The sequence below is a fragment of the Euprymna scolopes genome, chromosome 14 (genome assembly GCF_053919585.1).
Source record: "Euprymna scolopes isolate OS-2025 chromosome 14, ASM5391958v1, whole genome shotgun sequence".
In the NCBI taxonomy this organism is placed as follows: Eukaryota; Metazoa; Mollusca; class Cephalopoda; order Sepiida; family Sepiolidae; genus Euprymna; species Euprymna scolopes.
Window position 1 is genome coordinate 64,250,377 of NC_136495.1, and position 3,736 is coordinate 64,254,112.

Genomic DNA, 3,736 nt, shown 5'->3' on the forward strand with positions numbered 1-3,736 from the left:
TTGTCACTCAGCTTTCAGAAAACACCACACGTTTCCAATCAGATCGTTTGTTGACTATGTAGGCCAATAATAATAATAATAATAATAATAATAATAATAATAATAATAATAATAATAATAATAATAATAATTTCGTTTATCAACGTCTCTCTGGAAAGGGATGGGGTTCATTCCCAGAGGATGTCCCTCAATCCCGGCATCAAACTAGGTGCTCTAAAGATCAAGGGTTTTCCTGAGGATGTTGGTGGTACCTAGAATAGCAGAGGTATGAAGGCCGCCTAAAACATCGGGAATTTGTAGGGTTTTTTTCAGGTTTTCTTTCAGACGACTTTATACTACTCCTAGTGTACCAACAACGACCGGGATTATTTGTGTTTTAACCAAGTGTATACGCCTTATATCGAATGCCAATGGAGCCTCATTGTACCATTTCTCGTTCTCCTTCTCTCTCACATTCCTGTTCCGGGGTACTGAAAAGTCTACAATCTGCAATCTTTAGGCTTTGTCAATGACGACAAATCCGGACGATTATGTTCCGATTGCTGGTCGTTATGACACTTTTGTCCCACCATACCTCTACCCTACCATCCTCACTTGTACTCACTTTTTCAGGCACCTCCTCAAATCTTTTTCCAGCACACTTCACCTTATCCCCTTTACACACCTCCCAATATATCCGGAGTTCCATGCAATCGTGTCTTTTGCCGTACTCTCTCTCTGTGACAGTCCACTACACCCTGCTGCAAGGTGCGCAATTGACTCGGAGGTCTTACCACAAATCCGGCATTCTGCAGCAACTTCCTCTCCTAGAACCACTTTTTTTGAAGAATCGTGTTCCTAATACCTGCTCTTGTAAAGCACAATCAAAAGCTTCAGTACTCTTAGACAGATACCCAGCTCTTAGCAAGTGCCATGATCTTTCATCAGCCACTTCTACTATATCCTGGAAGAAACTTCCATGCATTTTCCTCCTAGTCAGTTGCTCTCCCCTTTCTCTATCCATATGTTTCACATAATCAGCCTTGCTCTCACATACCTCAGCTTCATTGGCCACAACCTAAAGCATCCACTCCTCACTTCTAACCACATGCTCCTTCAACGACATCTCCTCGGTTCTTTGACATTTTTCAATCCTCTCCCACCGTCGTTTCTCTTTTGATACAGCCTTGCAACGCTACCTCGAATGTGAAATATACCAAACATTGCTTACACGTTTGTTGTTTTGATATCTATATGGCATGCAAATCCTTGTCAGCCCATTCTAAAATTCCCGCACTGTATCTCAAAACACTGACTTATCATGCATTCACTTGTTTCATAAGCTTTCCTCCATACAGTTTCGGCTTTGCAATTAGTTACACTCTTCTAAGAAACTCCTTCCCGACTTTTTCCTTCATTTGTCTCTTCATGATGCCTACACTCTTCAACACTCCCAAATACTTATACCCTGCGTCTTCTATTTCGTTCATAATTTCTCCGTTTGACAGCACTATTCCATTCGAATGAATCTTTACTCCTCTTTTCATCACCCGTACCGCGCATTTACTAATCCTAAACTCCATCCCAATATCCTCTGAGTATGTCCCCACAAGGTCTACCAGTCTTTCCATTACCTTTTCATTTCTACCGAATATTTTCAAATCATCCATAAACAATGGATAGTTGAGGCGTCTATCACCAGATCCAAAGTTATACCCCAGTTTTTCTCTCTTAAAGAGGATGCTCAATGGCATCATTATCATTACAAAAAGAAGTAGCGATAGCGAATCTCCTTGGAATATTCCACTTTTATTGACAACCTGCCCATCTCCCCTCGGTTTGCTGTAAGCATCGTTTTCTATTGAGCCATGCGTCTCTCCAAAAGCCCTATCACATTCTTAGCAAGCTTCATAATAAATAGTGTTTCACGTATCCATAAATGAGGAACCATGTCATAGCCTTTTTGTAATCGATCAATGCTACGCTCAGATTCCTCTTTTTCTTCTTTGCATCCTGCATTAATGCTTTATCAATTAGTAGTTTCTCCTTTGTACCTCTCGAGCCTTTCCGACACCCCTTCTGTTAGTCAGGAAAAACACCATAACTCACAAGATGTTCATACATTTTCTCCGCAAAGATTCCATTCACCTGTTTCCGCATCATTGGCCGACATGTAATTGGTCTATAATTATTGGTCTGTTCCCTTTACCGGATCTTTCCTAATCAGTGTTGTTCTTCCCTTCACAAGCCAGTCAGGGACATCTCTCGACTCTACCACCCTTTGCAGGGCAGCAGTTATATGTGGATAAAGGCATTGAAAATGTTTAAACCAGAAACCCATCACTCCATCTGGACCATGTGCCTTCCAGTTTGTCATCATTCGTATGCCAGCCTTAACGTCATCGATGGTTATCTCAACGTTCTTCATCTGCTGCATACCTGATAGCCTTTCTCTGAGCTCTCCCAACCAGCTAGTCTTCTTCTTATATCGCTCTTCGACAGACCAAATCCCACTCCAGAACTTCCTTTGGAGTGTTGTTATTTCCCGCCTGTTTACTACCATTTAATTCTTTATACAGCTGAGACTGGTTGTTCCGGAAAAGATTGCTCTGTAGAAACGCAACACTTTTCCAACAAAGTTCCGAATTTTCATAACACCAGTGTGGGCCTTCTATTTCAACATTGTAAGGACGCTCATCGTTCCCTTTTCCAGCTATCTATACCTCTTTTCAAGCTTGTCCTTAGCTTTCTGTCCTTGTTAAACTCCTTTTCTTATTTCCTCGATTCTACTAATGTCTTTCTGTCATCGTTTAATACTTTCTTCAAGCATCCTCTGCCAGTATGTCCTTCTATCCTTCATTTCTCTCTTTTTGTTCTGTATTAAGCCAATACGATTTGCAATAACGTATGACGCTGCACACAGAAGCCTGTTAATAATAATAATAATACCGTATATCTCCAGAAACGGGTACTATAGTATATAGGGTTTGTGAGAGGAAATCAGTGACGCACAAATGTACACATCAGTGCATTGTTGTGCGCGCGTATGCATGCTCGGAAAATGGAATTAAATATATGTTGAAAATTAAAATATGTGGAAACTAAAAAAAGTCATTGCGAATATAAGAACTAACTCTTAGTGGAGAATACTAAGCCGATCTTCCACCGTGTATACTCACTCTACCCTGTGCCCTGTAGAGAATGTATTTGGTTGGTTTAGATTGTATGAGAAGAATACTCATTTAGCGGTCCCAAATCGTTATTGAGGCCGAAGATGTGGTGGTTAAGTCTAGGAATGCCTTTCTGTTCATGTGGTCTTCTTTTTCGATGTGTATAAGTATGAATTTCAGAACGACTTTCTTTTCAGGTTGTCTATCTTGTGGTCTGTGAGGGTGTAGTGTACTGTTATTGTGTGCTATATGGATATGTCCATACTATATATATATATATATATATATATATATATATATATAGAGAGAGAGAGAGAGAGAGAGAGAGAATTATTTGAGAGATTTCAACGAGAGAAAAATGTATATTTAAATAAAAAAGGTCACCAACAATTGCTATCTATTTTTTAACATTATTTTATTATTCCGTGTTTTGATTTTTCATTTAAAAAGGTATCATATGTATACCATTGTAATAATGTTTTTAAATCATTGAAATATCTTTTTACGCGTTTCAGACGTTAATCCATACATCCCTATATATCAACATCACCAACCTCCCAACCAAAACAATGAAACCTACAACCCAT